Source organism: Entelurus aequoreus, linkage group LG11, assembly GCF_033978785.1.
Source record: "Entelurus aequoreus isolate RoL-2023_Sb linkage group LG11, RoL_Eaeq_v1.1, whole genome shotgun sequence".
NCBI lineage: Eukaryota > Metazoa > Chordata > Actinopteri > Syngnathiformes > Syngnathidae > Entelurus > Entelurus aequoreus.
In genome coordinates, this window is record NC_084741.1 from 19,239,888 (window position 1) to 19,257,586 (window position 17,699).

At 36.0% G+C, this 17,699-nt stretch overlaps 1 protein-coding gene across 1 annotated transcript in view; it reads left to right on the top strand.

The window, feature by feature from the left end:
* The window catches only part of LOC133659852 (inactive phospholipase C-like protein 2), a 137,092-nt gene that overhangs the window by 12,123 nt on the left and 107,270 nt on the right, over positions 1 to 17,699 (top strand). The window contains exon 2 of the mRNA XM_062062649.1: positions 8,710 to 8,819. The gene's annotated coding sequence lies outside the window, so the exon portion shown is untranslated. The remainder of the gene's footprint in view (positions 1 to 8,709; positions 8,820 to 17,699) is intronic.

A 17,699-nucleotide genomic window follows, 5' to 3' on the forward strand; every position in this document is an offset into this window, starting at 1 on the left:
GAGGGGTGACTATACTAATATTATTTAGCAGAAAGTTGTGTGTACAATACATTATATTTATGCACATTTTTATTGAGGCGAGGGCACGTTTATTAGGGACAATGAAATTAAACCATAAAAAACAATCACTGGTTCTCAAACTTTTTCTCCAAGTACCACCGTCATGACCAAAATGGAAATACAGTAGCGTAGTAGGCCTAAGTATTCATTAAAAACAAGTTGGGGAAATTGTGTTAGATGTAAATATAAACGGAATACAATGATTGGCAAATCCTTTTCAACCCATATTCAGTTGAATGCACTACAAAGACAAGATATTTGATGTTCAAACTCATAAACTTTATGTTTCTTTTGCAAATAATAATTCACTTAGAATTTCATGGCTGCAACACGTGCCAAAGTAGTTGGGAAAGGGCATGTTCACCACTGTGTTACATGGCCTTTCCTTTTAACAACACTCCGTAAAGGTTTGGGAACTGAGGAGACACATTTTTGAAGCTTCTCAGGTGGAATTCTTTCCCATTCTTGCTTGATGTACAGCTTAAGTTGTTCAACAGTCTCCGGGGGTCTCCGTTGTGCTATTTTAGGCTTCATAATGCGCCACACATTTTCAATGGGAGACAGGTCTGGACTACAGGCAGGCCAGTCTAGTACCTGCACTCTTTTACTATGAAGCCACGTTGATGTAACACGTGGCTTGGCATTGTCTTGCTGAAATAAGCAGGGGCGTCCATGGCAACGTTGCTTGGATGGCAACATATGTTGCTCCAAAACCTGTACCGTATGTACCTTTCAGCATTAATGGTGCCTTCACAGATGTGTAAGTTACCCATGTCTTGGGCACTAATACACCCTCATACCATCACACATGCTGGCTTTTCAACTTTGTGCCTATAACAATCCGGATGGTTCTTTTCCTCTTTGGTCCGGAGGACACGACGTCCATAGTTTCCAAAAACAATTTGAAATGTGGACTCGTCAGACCACAGAACACTTTTCCACTTTGTATCAGTCCATCTTAGATGAGCTAAGGCCCAGCGAAGCCGACGGCGTTTCTGGGTGTTGTTGATAAACGGTTTTCGCCTTGCATAGGAGAGTTTTAACTTGCACTTACAGATGTAGCGACCAACTGTAGTTGCTGACAGTGGGTTTCTGAAATGTTCCTGAGCCCATGTGGTGATATCCTTTACACACTGATGTCGCTTGTTGATGCAGTACAGCCTGAGGGATGGAAGGTCACGGGCTTAGCTGCTTACGTGCAGTGATTTCTCCAGATTCTCTGAACCCTTTGATGATATTACGGAGTGTAGATGGTGAAATCCCTAAATTCCTTGCAATAGCTGGCTGAGAAAGGTTTTTCTTAAACTGTTCAACAATTTGCTCACGCATTTGTTGACAAAGTGGTGACCTTCGCCCCATCCTTGTTTGTGAATGACTGAGCATTTCATGGAATCTACTTTTATACCCAATCATGGCACCCACCTGTTCCCAATTTGCCTGTTCACCTGTGGGATGTTCCAAATAAGTGTTTGATGAGCATTCCTCAACTTTATCAGTATTTATTGCCACCTTTCCCAACTTCTTTGTCACGTGTTGCTGGCATCAAATTCCAAAGTTAATGATTATTTAAAAAAAAAAAAAAAAAAATGTTTATCATTTTTAACATCAAATATGTTGTCTTTGTAGCATATTCAATTGAATATGGGTTGAAAATGATTTGGAAATCATTGTATTCCGTTTATTTTTACATCTAACACAATTTCCCAACTCATATGGAAACGGGGTTTGTACTTAAAAAGTATACTTCATATTTTTTTCACCAATGATGCTCCGTGTACAGTACATGTCTACAGACTTCTTTGGCGTACCACTAGATGGAGTCGGCGTACCACTACCACCGGGTGTGGGTCAAATCATTTCAGCTGTCAGGCGGGATTTGAACATTGCCAACGTTGAGGACTGTGTCACAACTTCTGGAAGACTATTTCGGCTTTTTAGGAGCATTAAAAAACTGCAACTGACTCCAGGCACCGGCAGGAGACCACTCCCTGAGGTTCTCGGAGCCCGAGCTGCGGAACATTGTAAAATGATATATAAAAAAGTTTACAAAAAATAAAATAAATGTGTGTATATGTATGTATGTATGTATGTATGTATGTATGTATGTATGTATGTATGTATGTATGTATGTATGTCATGATCCGTGGTCCGGATCATATTTTTGTTATGTTCTGTTTAGAGATGCCCGTTAATATCGGCCTGCCGATATTATCGGCCGATAAATGCTTTAAAATGTAATATCGGAAATTATCGGTATCGTTTTTTTTTTATTATCGGTATCGTTTTTTAATTTTTTTTAATTTGTATTAAATCAACATAAAAAACACAAGATACACTTACAATTAGTGCACCAACCCAGAAAACCTCCCTCCCCCATTTACACTCATTCACACAAAAGGGTTGTTTCTCTCTGTTATTAATATTCTGGTTCCTACATTATATATCAATATATATCAATACAGTCTGCAAGGGATACAGTCCGTAAGCACACATGATTGTGCGTGCTGCTGGTCCACTAATAGTACTAACCTTTAACAGTTAATTTGACTCATTTTCATTAATTACTAGTTTCTATGTAACTGTTTTTATATTGTTTTACTTTCTTTTTATTGAAGAAAATGTTTTTAATTTCTTTATCTTTTATTCTATTATTTTTTAACCATACCTGGTTGTCCAAATTAGGCATAATAATGTGTTCATTCCACGACTGTATATATCGGTATCGGTTGATATCGGTATCGGTTGATATCGGTATCGGTAATTAAAAAGTTGGACAATATCGGATATTGGCAAAAAGCCATTATCGGACATCCCTAGTTCGGTTAGTTTTGGACTCTTTTAGTTCCTGTTTGACACCTGAGTTTGTTTTAGTTACCATGGCTACTTATGATGTTCACCTGCCTCTGGTGTTTGGGACGCGCACCTGCTGCTAATCAGAGGACTATTTAAGCCTGCCTTTGCCAGTCAGTCGTCCTGGCGTCATTAGTTGTTTGCCTCATGCCTGGACTACGTAAGTCTTAGTTGTTTCATGCCACAGTTTCGTGTTTGTTCTATGCCATAGTTAATGCTAGCTGTTTCATGCCACAGTTTCGTGTTTGTTTCATGCCACAGTTTCGTGAGGTTCATGTCTATGGTTTCATGTCCTAAGTTTTTGCCTTTGCTTCCGCGTGCGATAGGCACGCTTGCCTTCGGGTTGTTTTCTGTTTTTGTACCCTTTTGAGTTTTGGGAAATAAATATGTTCCTACCTGCACGCCTTGTCCAGAGTAGTCCGTTTGCATCCTGGGAGAACAAACCTTGCAGCAAGCTGCGACCCCCCGTGACAATATTTTGGGGTCACCCAAACAATTTTGTGGAATAGCCTTCATTTCTAAGAACAAGAATAGACTGTCGAGTTTCAGATTAAAGTTCTCTTTTTCTGGCCATTTTGAGCGTTTAATTGACCCCACAAATGTGATGCTCCAGAAACTCAATCTGCTCAAAGGAAGGTCAGTTTTGTAGCTTCTGTAACGAGCTAAACTGTTTTCAGATGTGTGAACATGATTGCACAAGGGTTTTCTAATCATCAATTAGCCTTCTGAGCCAATGAGCAAACACATTGTACCATTAGAACACTGGAGTGATAGTTTCTGGAAATGGGCCTCTATACACCTATGTAGATATTGCACCAAAAACCAGACATTTGCAGCTAGAATAGTCATTTACCACATTAGCAATGTATAGAGTGTATTTCTTTAAAGTTAAGACTAGTTTAAAGTTATCTTCATTGAAAAGTACAGTGCTTTTCCTTCAAAAATAAGGACATTTCAATGTGACCCCAAACTTTTGAATGGAAGTGTGTGTGTATATATATATATATATATATATATATATATATATATATATATATATATGGTGGGACCTTGATTTACGAACTTAACCGGTTCTTGAGCATGGTTCGTGTGGTAAATCAAGGTCCCACTGTATGTGTTTGTAAGCCATAAATAAATAGATAATTTTTCCTCACTTGTTGGCTAAACTTTTCCAAAATTTTAGCTTTTATTGCATCGTGAAGATAAGCGGTAGAAGATGGATGGATGGATTATTACACAGAGAAAAAGTTGTATACACATGTATTTTACTTGAAGTACATTTGTGCAGGTGGGTGCGAATGTACCCATTACCAGAGCTGTACACATATGCTAGACATGCACGTCAAGTAAACTTTCAGTTTCGATTCCTGTCAAGTAGACTAAAACACCGTAAAATAGGCCTTGGTTGTGCTCTAAAAGGATAAACAATAAATGCTCCCTGTGTTTGTATCCATGCCCTCTTACACATGTATGTATTATGTATAGGCTAGGCACGTACGTGAAGTTAACTTTCAGTTTCGATTCCTGACCGGTTGAATAAAATGTCTTAGAATAGGCCTTGGTTCTGCTCTAAAAGGATAAACAATAAATGTTCCCTGTGTTTGTATCCATGGCCTCTTACACATGTATGTATTATGTATAGGCTAGGCATGCACGTCAAGTTAACTTTCAGTTTCAATTCCTGACAGGTTGAATAAAATGTCTTAGAATTGCCCTTGGTTCTGCTCTAAAAGGATACACCCAATGAATGCTCCCTGTGTTTGTATCCATGCCCTCTTACACATTTATGTATTATTTAGCTTGAAGCTAACAGCTAGCCTGCCTCCATCCTGGAACAATGTGGATCCAGCGGGAGATAAAAGTGTTTCCATGGACTCACAAAGACTAAAACAAGTTATTTACTGGAAACTTGGCACAGGATGAAGTTAAAAAGGTTGACTTCACACTCACCTTAGTGTTTACCATCAAGTCTTTCTTTTGACAGCCCCTCGCGCTAAACGTGTCCCAGTGCAAACTGAGGAAGAGTTTGTCATTGACAAAACTTTCGGCCAATCAAAATTTACGACCAATAAAAACGCAATAAATGGGGACGGTAATGTGACCCGGCAAATATAAACAAACCAAAACACTGGCGGAAAGCAATAATCGAGACAATAAAAAAACAAGCAAGCCGGGCGGTAGGTAAAAAAAAGAAAAAAAAAAAAGTCTTGCTCTCTGTCTCTGCTCACGGCTGCCATCTTTGAAATGTTTTTCAGCGCAGCGGTTCTTTGAGGGCTCATAAAATCCAAACCGGAGCAGTAATTAAAACTCTTTCATCAACTTTTAATCAGAAGGGTTCAATCTCTCTCCTGTGCTAATTTGAAGCTGACATGACAAACGCGCTCAGAGGAGATAATGTTTGAAAAATTTTGTTTTGAAGGGGGAATTGCAAACTTCCCGTTGATTTTTGCTTGGGGGTTGTCAGTGAATGAAATATAGGTCTAAGTGAGACCTACATAGAGGTTTTTGTTTCATGTCTCTACGACATTCCAAATTAGTGTTTTTAGTCATTTTTTGTGTTGAAGGAGAAATTGCCAACTTCCTGTAGGTTTTTGCCCGAGAATGTGAAATTATGAATTGTAGGTCTAAGTGAGACCTACATACAGGTTTTTGTTTCATGTCTCTATAACATTCCTTGTGGGAGTTACAGGCAGTTTTTTTTGTTTTATTCCTAGGGGGCGCTAGAGCGCAATTTTCAATTTTTGGGGTTTGGTTTTTTTTTACTAAAGTGTGCTGTCCCAGTTTTTCTATGTGTGTATAAAATTTGGTGAGTTTTGAAGCATGTTAAGGGGGGCAAAGTCGTGCGCAAAGCTGCGGAATAATAATCAACCTTACAATTTCAATAGGTTCCTTTGTACCTGTACAAAGGACTCCCTGTGGGAGTCCTTTATACAGGGTACATGCGAACCCTAATAAAACGCTAGAAGTACAATAGGGGGCTCGGTCCCAAAGGGGACTCGTCCCTAAAAACTAAAACATTTTGAAATGAGGGATAGATCTGAAGTTGATGTAGACTCCAGAGATTTAAGCGTTAAATATAAAATGTATGTATGCCCTGGCACACCATTATCATCATTTCATGACCCAAGCAAAACACTTTTTGCACTTTTATACTGAAATAAATACACCTACAACTTATTCAATAAAAACATGGAAAAAACTACCAGCAGCGGTAAAGTTTAGATCAGGGGTGGGCAATTAATTTTTACCGGGGGCCGCATGAGCAACCCGAGCACTGCTTGAGGGCCACATCGACAATATTTCAATTAAATTTTGCTCTATTATTTTTTATATATACCGTAAGATAAATAATATTAATAATAATAATAATACTTTCATTTAACCTAACTTAACTTTATACCAAAAGCACTGCTTCGGAAATCATTTGTACACCTTTCAGAGATCACATTTAGTTGCCCTTAAACATCCTCATGTTGCACAATGAAATGTAAGCATAGAATGAAGTGTGCATTCCTGTAACTTTCTCTAGTAACAGCATTCCATAATTAATATCAATAAATTAACATTAATAATAAATGACAGTAAAATAAGCACACGTATGACTGAGGAGTCATAGTGTAACTTTGTGTGGTGTTTGAGTTGTCCGACTTTTTGTGTGGCCATAAACGCACCAGTGGTTTAGTGCTATGCGTGTTGGTGACAGATGACAAGTTGGTTTTGGCCTGGTTTGTACGGCAGAAAATGACTAGTTTTTCGAGATAGAAGTGTTTTACTCATGTTTTTGGTGTGGTTATGGCTGAATATAAACAGTTTTGCTCAATAAAGTGATCGATATAATTCCTGGCCTCGAAGCATCTCGATAGACGTTACAATAATTGAACGGTGTTGACGAACACCGTTAGGGCCGCTTGTTGTCACTGTCACTCAGAGTTGCATTACAAAATTACACAGAATAAATGTGTTTATTTTGTTTAGAATTCAGATGGGATTCGATATATTTGCTGTGCGCAGAGGATGCTTGAGCAGTGCGCAATTGCGCAGGAGCGCACCTTAGAGGGAACGTTGCTCGGCAGTCCACGTCTTGTTGAAAACACGCCATTCCTCATCAACTTTTCTCTTTTTTGGGTGTAAACCGGGCATCACTTGTCGCTGTGCACCTTCACTCACAGGTTACACACGGACATACAGCTATAAATAACACTTTTCAAAATAAAAGCAGCACAGTTGTATTGCGCGCACGACATAGATGTTTTTTCAACTTTATTTTGTAATTTGTGATTGCAGCTGTTCACAGAATTCACTCACAATCACGCACGCGCATACGTCCACACGGAAGTAATACAAATAACGCTTTTCAAAACAAAAGCAGCACCGTTGTATTGCACACTCGACATAGATACTTTGTGAATCTTTGGGTGTCCCACGATTCGATTCAAAATCGATTCTTGGGGTCACGATTCAATTCAAAATCGATTTTTTTTTCATTCAACACTATTCTCGATTCAAAAACGATTATTTTATTATTTTTTTTAATTAAAAACAATACACAACAATATCATAATAATGCAATACAATTTCAAAACCCAACCCGACCCAGCAATAAACAGAGCAATTGAGAGCAATTGAGGACACACAAACATGACACGGAACAAACCAAAAGTAGTGAGACAAAAATGAATATTATCAAAAACAGTATCAATATTAGTAACAATTTCAACATAGCAGTGATTAAAAATCCCCCATTGATATTACCATTACAAGCATTAATAAAAAAAAAAAATTAGAAAAAATGAACAATAGTGTCACAGTGGCTTAACCTTGCATCGCATCTCATAAACCAAATGTCTAATGATAATGTCAATGAAGGATTTTTAATCACTGCTATGTTGAAATTGTAACTAATATTGATACTGTTGTTGATAATATTCATTTTTGTCTCACTACTTTTGGTTTGTTCTGTGTCGTGTTTGTGTCTCCTCTCAATTGCTCTGTTTATTGCAGTTCTGAGTGTTGCTGGGTCGGGTTTGGTTTTGGAATTGGATTGCATTGTTTTGGTATAGCTGTGTATTGTTTTGTTGGATTGATTCATTTAAAAAAAATAAATAAATAAAATAATAATAATAATTAAAATTTAAAAAAATAAATCGATTTAAAAAGAAATGAGAATCGATTCTGAATCGCACAAAGTGAGAATCGCGATTCGAATTTGAAACGATTTTTTCCCACACCCCTAATATGCATACATTTATTTTCTTTTGTATTTTTTTTAAATTTAAAGAATTAAGTAACGTTTATGACAACCTTTTTCCAAAACACGATATATAATGTGAGATATAACAAGATAATGCATACATTTGTCATTTGTTTTCAAAACGCAAGTGGCACTGGACCCCAAAAATTTACTGTGGGACCCCATTTTTTATGACTTGATGGGGTCCCTGGGACCCCATTTTGAAAATTCCTAGCGCCAACACTGCTGTCAACAGAGGAGAAAAAATGCTATATTTAAATAATTGTATTATTTATAAAGCAAGTTGGAGTATCATTGGCACATTTTCACCGAGTCCCGGCCTTGGCCCGCATATGTGTCCTCTTTTTGGGATTTCACAATATGGTCAGCCTATCTTTGAAGATGTGTGGAATTCCAGATAAAAAGTTGGAAAAAAAAGGTACATTTTTGTTTGTTTGTTTTGTTTCCCTACAAACTGTAAAATATTAGCTTGTAATAAACAAACTGGCCGCCTCTGCTCCTAACGTTGACTCCACATGTTTTTTTATTTCTTGTTTATGTCCCAACAGAAGAATACCAGCGACCAGTGATCATCACTTTGCTCGGGAACGTGACTACAATCTTCATTTAAGAGGTGGCAGTGCCCTCTAGTGTCCAATGTGGAAAGTGGATCCTCAATGTAAGCTTGATGATCTTTGACAAGTATTATCGTTGCAATAGGTTCCTAAAACAGCACACAACTCCCGTTATATAGAGGATCTTTGGCTAGCATTTTTATCAGTATTTTCTTGAAAAATGCAAGCTCTTCTGTCATATACAGGATCTTTGACGAGCATTTGCATTAGTATATTCTTGAAAAATGCAAGCTCTTTTGTCACATAGAGGATCTTTGGAGCCTAAATGGTATATAAATGTATAATAACCTACTGCAAGAACGATATTCGAAGATCCTCTATTAAAGTGTTTTTGCAGCAGGTCATAAAAACTGTAGAAATCCTTCATATGACAGAAGTGCGAGCAAAAGGATCTTTGACTAGATTTTTGGCAAGAGGTTCCCAAAACAGCAGTGATCTAACTCTATACATGATATGTCTTATAGACAATCTTTGATGTAAAAAAAACAAAAAAACATTCTTGGCAGTAAGTTTTTAAAAACAACATAGTGCTCCTGTCATAAAGAGGATCTTTGACTAGGTTGTAAGTTCTTAAAAACAGCAGCGCTCCTGTCATATGAAAGATCTGTACAGACAATCTTTGATCAGCATTTTTTGTCAGGAGGTTCTTAAAAACGGTAGTGGTCCTCTCAAATGGAAATCTGTTGTATAGAGGATCTTTGATTGGCTTTTTGGCATGAGGTTCCTAAAACAGCAGTGATCCAACTCTATAGACGATATGTCTTATAGACGATCTTTGATGTAAAGAACATTCTTGGCAGTAGGTTTTTAAAAACAACAGAGTGCTCCTGTCATAAAGAGGATTTTTGACTAGCATTCTTATTAGTATGTTCTTGAAAAATGCAAGCTCTTCTGTCATTTACAGGATCTTTGACGAGCATTTGCATTGGTATGCTCTTGAAAAATGCAAGCTCTTTTGTCACATAGAGGATCTTTGGGGCCTAAATGGTATATAAATGTATACCGGGTATAATAACCTACTGCAAGAACGCTATCCAAAGATCCTCTATTAGTGTGTTTTTGCAGTAGTTCATAAAAACTGTAGAGATTCTTTAAATGACAGGAGTCTGAGGTAAAGGATCTTTGACTAGATTTCTGGCATGAGGTTCCGAAAACAGCAGTGATCCAACTCTATAGACAATATGTCTTATAGACGATCTTTGATGTAAAGAACATTCTTGGCAGTAGGTTTTTAAAAACAACAGAGTGCTCCTGTCATAAAGAGGATCTTTGACTAGGTTGTAAGTTCTTAAAAACAGCAGCGGTCCTGTCATATGAAAGATCTGTACAGACAATCTTTGATTGGCATTTTTTGGCAGGAGGTTCTTAAAAACGGTAGTGGTCCTCTCAAATGGAAAATCTGTGGTATAGAGGATCTTTGATTGGCTTTTTGGCATGAGGTTCCAAAAACAGCAGTGATCCAACTCTATGGACGAATGTCTTATAGACAATCTTTGACGTAAAGAACATTCTTGGCAGTAGGTTTTTAAAAACAACGGAGTGCTCCTGTCATAAAGAGGATCTTTGACTAGCATTTTTATTAGTATGTTCTTGAAAAATGCAAGCTCTTCTGTCATTTACAGGATCTTTGACGAGCATTTGCATTAGTATGCTCTTGAAAAATGCAAGCTCTTTTGTCACATAGAGGATCTTTGGGGCCTAAATGGTATATAAATGTATACCGGGTATAATAACCTACTGCAAGAACGCTATCCAAAGATCCTCTATTAGTGTGTTTTTGCAGTAGTTCATAAAAACTGTAGAGATTCTTTAAATGACAGGAGTCTGAGGTAAAGGATCTTTGACTAGATTTCTGGCATGAGGTTCCGAAAACAGCAGGGATCCAATTCTATAGACAATATGTCTTATAGACGATCTTTGATGTAAAGAACATTCTTGGCAGTAGGTTTTTAAAAACAACAGAGTGCTCCTGTCATAAAGAGGATCTTTGACTAGGTTGTAAGTTCTTAAAAACAGCAGCGCTCCTGTCATATGAAAGATCTGTACAGACAATCTTTGATCAGCATTTTTTGTCAGGAGGTTCTTAAAAACAATAGTGGTCCTCTCAAATGGAAATCTGTTGTATAGAGGATCTTTGATTGGCTTTTTGGCATGAGGTTCCTAAAACAGCAGTGATCCAACTCTATATATAGACGATATGTCTTATAGAGGATCTTTGATGTTAAGAACATTCTTGGCAGTAGGTTTTTAAAAAACAACAGAGTGCTCCTGTCATAAAGAGGATCTTTGACTAGGTTGTTGGTATTAAGTTCTTAAAAACAGCAGTGGTCCTGTCATATGAAAGATCTGTACAGACAATCTTTGATTAGCATTTTTTGCCGGGAGGTTCTTAAAAACGGTAGTGGTCCTCTCAAATGGAAAATCTGTTGTATAGAGGATCTTTGATTGGCTTTTTGCCATGAGGTTCCGAAAACAGCAGTGATCCAATTCTATAGACGATATGTCTTAAAGACGATCTTCGATATTTGATGTAAAGAACATTCTTGGCAGTAGGTTTTTAAAAACAACAGAGTGCTCCTGTCATAAAGAGGATCTTTGACTAGGTTGTTGGTATTAAGTTCTTAAAAACAGCAGCTGTCCTGTCATATGAAAGATCTGTACAGACAATCTTTGATTAGCATTTTTTGTCAGGAGGTTCTTAAAAACGGTAGTGGTCCTCTCAAATGGAAATAAGTTGTATAGAGGATCTTTGATTGGCTTTTTGGCATGAGGTTCCTAAAACAGCAGTGATCCAACTCTATAGACGATATGTCTTGTAGACGATCTTTGATGTAAAGAACATTCTTGGCAGTAGGTTTTTAGAAACAACGGAGTGCTCCTGTCATAAAGAGGATCTTTGACTAGGTTGTTGGTAACAGCAGTGGTCCTGTCATATGAAAGATCTGTACAGACAATCTTTGATTAGCATTTTTTGTCAGGAGGTTCTTAAAAACGGTAGTGGTCCTCTCAAATGGAAATAAGTTGTATAGAGGATCTTTGATTGGCTTTTTGCCATGAGGTTCCTAAAACAGCAGTGATCCAACTCTATAAACGATGTCTTATAGACGATCTTTGATGTAAAGAACATTCTTGGCAGTAGGTTTTTAAAAACAACGGAGAGCTCCTGTCATAAAGAGGATCTTTGACTAGGTTGTTGGTATTAAGTTCTTAAAAACAGCAGCGGTCCTGCCATATGAAAGATCTGTACTGACAATCTTTGATTAGCACTTTTTGGCAGGAGGTTCTTAAAAACAGTAGTGGTCCTCTCAAATGGAAAATCTGTTGTATTTTGTTTGTTTGATTTTATGCCCATTTTGTCATACAAAACCCTGTTTTTTATGGCAAAAACACAAAATATGTAATATTTCCTAACCAAAAAATGTTCAAAGTGGAAAATTTGATGAAAAGTAACTGGAGCCTTAAAATAGGTCAATAATTCATAACATTGATTTTGATTGATTATTATTATTTTGAGTAATGACAGTTTAAAAATAGGTCAATAATTCGTACAACATTAATTTTGATTCGTTGTTAATTTTTAGCAGTGACATTTTTTTAAGTCCCACTAAAAGTGTTAAAAATAGGTCAGAGATGTTCAAATAGGGCCCCTAAGAATCATAGTGGGAAAAAAACAACCTATGACCTTTTTTTTTTTTTTTTTTCCACTATGAATCTTAGTTCTTGATAAAAGGCCCTGTTCAAAAATGTGTTTTTAAAAAAAAAAGTCAGACTGTACATTTTTAATTTGTTTTTCTTTCAATGCTTAAGTCTATAGTTCAGCTTCAAATTTGGTCCGCATTGCCGGCAGTAAGTCGGACACGGATGGATGGATGGATGGATGGATGGATTTGCAAATCATTGTATTCTGTTTTCATTTACCATTTACACAACGTGCCAACTTCACTGGTTTTGGGTTTTGTAAAAGACATTTGGAAAACAATTAGGGAGCAATTTACTCCACTTAATAATCATCCCATAATTATTTGCTTTGCTCCACTAAAATGTCATAAACAGAAATATGAACTTTGTTTTGCGGCATCTTTTGATTATTTGTAGCAATATTTCTTCCAGAAGGGGGCTCAGCTTTAAGGTAGGGTTTTTGGAGAAGAATAATACTCACAACTGTCACAATAATAATTGTGATAATCATAATCAAACAATATTGACAAATGATATTGCAGTAGTATTTAACATAGTCATGGTCATTATGTGCCAATGGCCAACACTAACCCTCGCCAACCAGCAGATGGTGCTGTTGTACAAGCCACTATTTGTCTATAAAGTCAAGCAGTGGCCAAGGAACAAATTCACGCATTCATGCACAAAAACATTCCCAGTTTTGTGCCTTTGATGCAAGCAGCCGTGAAATAAGTGAGTGTCGTGCACGCATTGATTATTTGTCACGTCTGGCCTGACGTCAGCGTAACCTGGTCATGTGACCACTACACGTTCCCATTATACAGATTAGACTAAAACACTTTTTTTTTGCAAAAAAATAATACAAAAGTTGCAATATTGTTAGAATAAGTTGTCACACAAGAAGTTTCAGGAATATTCTGGGACTTTTGTATTTTATTTTACAAGACAACATGATGTAAATTCACAAGATTAAAGTCAAATATATTACTTTTTTTTTCTTCTTCTTTTTTTTCGAAAAAGTTAGAAAAAGTTGACATTTTACAAGTAAAAATTATGCCACTTTTCAGGATTAAAAATGCAAATGCAATATGCAAAATAGAACATATTGGAAAGTCTTTTTTATTTATTATTTTTTTTTTTTTTAGAAAAATGCAATATGTGAAAAAAAAAGTTATTCGACAAGAAAGGTGTAGAGATATGTTAAGAAAATGTTTTCTTTTTTTTTGTTTTTAAGAAAAAGGTTTGCCATTTTGCATAAAGTCAAATATATTGCGGACAAAAGTCGTTTAAAAAAAGTTGCAATATTGTGACAAAAAAAATAATTTTTAGGAATATTTTGAGGAAAAAATATATTTTACAACACAAAATAATGTAATTTTACCAGATTTAAGGTATATATATATATATATATATATATATATATATATATATATATATATATATATATATATATATATATATATATATATATATATATATATATATATATATATATGGAATATGTGAGAAAGTTATTTCACAATAATTGTGTGGAAAAGTTGTTTAAAAAAATTAAAACAAACTGTGAGAAAAAAAAGATTTTTAGGAATATTTTGAGGAAAAAAATATTTTACAAGACAAAATAGTAAAATTTTACTAAATCAAAGTAAAAAAAAAAAAAAAAAAAAAATATATATATATATATATATATATATATATATATATATATATATATATATATATATATATATATATATATATATATACATCTTTAGAAAAACGCAATATGTGGTATTTCACAAGAATTGTGTGAAAATATTTTAAGAAAACATTTTTTATTTTTTTTAGGAAAAATTTTGTCATTTTACATATTTAAAGTCAAGGGGGACTTCCACTTTATAGTGGGGGAAAAAGTCGCAAAAAAGTTGCAATATTGTGAGAAAGTTTTTATGCAATAATTTTTAGTAATATTCTGAGAAAAAAATATTTTACAAGACAAAATAATGTAATTTTACAAGATTAAAGTCAAATATTTTATCTAAAAGTCTTTTTTTTTTAAATTAGTAATATTGTGAGGAAAAAGTTGTCATTGTACAAGAATTATGCGCTGTAGGAATATTTTGAGACACAAGTTTAAATATTACAAGAAAATGTATGCCATTTTACATTATTAAAGTCAAATATGTTGTGGAAAAAAGTCATTTTAAAAAAAGTTGCATTATTGCGAGAAAAAAAAAAAAGGTCAATAATTTTAGGAATATTTTGAGACAAAATAATGACCTACTTTAAAAAAGCAAGTGAAAGATGATCAATGTGCTAAAGCTCTAGTCTTTTTCAGAATCTGCTGCAAAAATATTGTTTTCAATTTTTTTTTTAAAACTGGCTGCCTGCTGTCGAGTAATTTAACGGCCCTGAGTATGTGCTTTTACTACCATCTAGTGTCTACTTTTAAGCATTTGGGATATAAAATGAGTAAAACATCAATCCGATTTTTGTTTTTTAGGTTAAAGTTACAAGAAACACTTGCAACATTCATAGCAGATACAAAAAAAATCATAGATTGATTAAATGCGGCGAGTTGCTGCCCCCTGTTATAGACAAACAACCAGCCAAGCATTTTAGGTTAATCAAGGTATATACCGTTATTGTATGTGGGGAAAAAAAATGCTAAAAACAACAGCAACATATCAATATTTTTGTTTTATTTTTCACCGGAATTGCCAGGGTTATTTTGTCCGAAAAAAATCTTTAGCGTTGATGCGCATGCGTGCGCGTGCTCAGTAGCGTTAGGGAGCACATTTTCTCAGAAGAGCGGCCCTGGACATTTGTCATAAAAGACTTACTGCTCCACACGCTGTAAGTCTTTGCAGTCGTCCAGCATTCTGTTTTTGTTTATTTTGCAGCCAGAAAACCAACAAATTTAGCTGAACTGCACCAATTTTGTCAAGAGGAGTGGTCAAAAATTCAACCAGAAGCTTGTGGATGGCTACCAAAAGTTCCTTATTGCAGTGAAACTTGCCAAAGGACTACTCCGTGGTCTAGTGGTTAGAGTGTCCGCCCTGAGATCGGTAGGTTGCGAGTTCAAACCCCGGGCCGAGTCATACCAAAGACTATAAAAATGGGACCCATTACCTCCCTGCTTGTCACTCAGCATTAAGGGTTGGAATTGGGGGTTAAATCACCAAAAATGATTCCCGGGCGCAGCCACCGCTGCTGCTCACTGCTCCCCTCACCTGATCAAGGGTGATGGGTCAAATGCAGAGAAACATTTCGCCACACCTAGTGTGTGTGTGACAATCATTGGGAGTGTTCTGCTGTTTCTAAAAGTATATACATGTATACCGGGTACAATAGCCTACTGGAAGAACGCTATTCAAAGATCCTCTATTAGAGTGTTTTTGCAGTAGGCCATAACAACTGTAGAGATTCTTTATTTGACCGGAGTGCGAGGTAAAGGATCTTTGACTAGATTTTTGGCATGAGGTTCCTAAAACAGCAGTGATCCAACCCAATAGACGATCTTTGATGTAAAGAACATTCTTGGCAGTAGATTTTTAAAAACAACAAAGTGCTCCTGTCATAAAGAGGATCTTTGACTAGGTTGTTGGTAGTAAGTTCTTAAAAACAGCAGCGGTCCTGTCATATGAAAGACCTGTACAGACAATCTTTGATTGGCATTTTTTGGCAGGAGGTTCTTAAAAATGGTAGTGGTCCTCTCCAAATGGAAAATCTGTTGTATAGAGGATCTTTGATAGGATTTTTTTGGCAGTAGGTTTAAAAAAAAACAAAAAACAGTGGTCCCGACATATAGAAGAATTGTCATATAGAGGATCTTTGAGCGGCATTTTTTGGCAGTATGTTCTTAAAAACCGCAGCGGTCCTCTCATTTTGAGGATCTGCCATACAGAGGATCTTTGATTGGCTTTTTTTTGGCAGTAGGTTTTTAAAAAGCTCTTCTGTCACATAGAGGATCTTTGGAGCCTAAATGACAGGAGTGTTCTGCTGTTTCCAAAAGTATATACATGTATACCGGGTATAATAGCCTACTGGAAGAACGCTATTCAAAGATCCTCTATTAGAGTGTTTTTGCAGTAGGTCATAACAACTGTAGAGATCCTTTGGGAGTGCGAGGTAAAGGATCTTTGACTAGATTTTTGGCATGAGGTTCCTAAAACAGCAGTGTAGCAGATATATGTCTTATAGATGATTTTTGATGTGAAAAACATTCTTGGCAGTAGATTTTTAAAAACAACGGAGTGCTCCTGTCATAAAGAGGATCTTTGACTAGGTTGTTGGTATTAAGTTCTTAAAAACAGCAGCGGTCCTGTCATACAAAAGATCTGTACAGACAATCTTTGATTAGCATTTTTTGGCAGTAGGTTCTTAAAAATGGTAGTGGTCCTCTCAAATGGAAAATATGTTGTATAGAGGATCTTTGATAGGATTTTTTTAGGCAGTAGGTTTTTCAAAAAAAGCAGTGGTCCCAACATATAGAGGAATTGTCATAAAGAGGATCTTTGAGCGGCATTTTTTGCCAGTAGGTTCTTAAAAACAGCAGCGGTCCTGTCATATGAAAGATCTGTATAGACAATCTTTGATTATCACTTTTTGGCAGGAGATTCTTAAAAAAAGGTAGTGGTCCTCTCAAATGGAAAATCAGTTGTATAGAGGATCTTTGATTGGCTTTTTGCCATGAGGTTCCGAAAACAGCAGTGATCCAACTCTATAGACGATATGTCTTATAGACGATCTTTGATGTAAAGTACATTCTTGGCAGTAGGTTTTTAAAAACAACGGAGTGCTCCTGTCATAAAGAGGATCTTTGACTAGGTTGTTGGTAGTGAGTTCTTAAAAACAGCAACAGTCCTGTCATATGAAATAAATGTACAAACAATCTTTGATTAACATTTTTTGGCAGTAGGTTCTTAAAAACGGTAGTGGTCCTCTCAATTGGATCTTTGATTGGCTTTTTGGCATGAGGTTCCTAAAACACCAGTGATCCAACTCAATAGACGATATGTCTTATAGACGATCTTTGATGTAAAAAAACTAAAAATTCCTGGCAGTAGGTTTTTAAAAACAACGGAGTGCTCCTGTCATAAAGAGGATTTTTGACTAGCATTTTTGATAGTATGTTCTTGAAAAATGCAAGCTCTTCTGTCATTTACAGGATCTTTGACGAGCATTTGCATTAGTATATTCTTGAAAAATGCAAGCTCTTTTGTCACATAGAGGATCTTTGGGGCCTAAATGGTATATAAATGTAT